This window comes from Penaeus monodon, chromosome 32 (genome assembly GCF_015228065.2).
Source record: "Penaeus monodon isolate SGIC_2016 chromosome 32, NSTDA_Pmon_1, whole genome shotgun sequence".
NCBI lineage: Eukaryota > Metazoa > Arthropoda > Malacostraca > Decapoda > Penaeidae > Penaeus > Penaeus monodon.
The window spans coordinates 22,465,711-22,466,209 of NC_051417.1; positions in this window are offsets into that span (position 1 = coordinate 22,465,711).

Genomic DNA, 499 nt, shown 5'->3' on the forward strand with positions numbered 1-499 from the left:
ATGCTATGTTTCCAAAACGTTACTTAAGGGGTCCACTTGAACGACAAATTACCTATTCTGCCTTCGACAAAAGAGAAAGTACTTGGTGGACTAGAAGAACAATGTTTTTATTTTTTCTATCCTTGCTTAACTTGTTTCATTACTAACTGACACGATACCTTTTTAAAAACAGTATCTAGATTCATATTTTTTACAGGGGTCAAAAAACGACTTTAGTAATGATTCTGTCTTTTTCTAATGAATATTTCCTGGTCCCTTTTCTCAATAATAAAAGAATTTTTCACATTTTCACCCTCATCTAATTTTTTTCTTCAGACTGCGCCAGGAAACATTTTCGCCCTCACTACGCTGTACACCCTATACAGCCTGCAGCCTGCCTTCCGCTCCTCTCGTGAGTTTTTGCGTTCCAGGCTATCGTTCACATAATCGCTATTTTATTGGTATTATCGTCACTGGGAATATGCTTTATTCAGCTTTTGAGTATTTGCTAGACATCTAC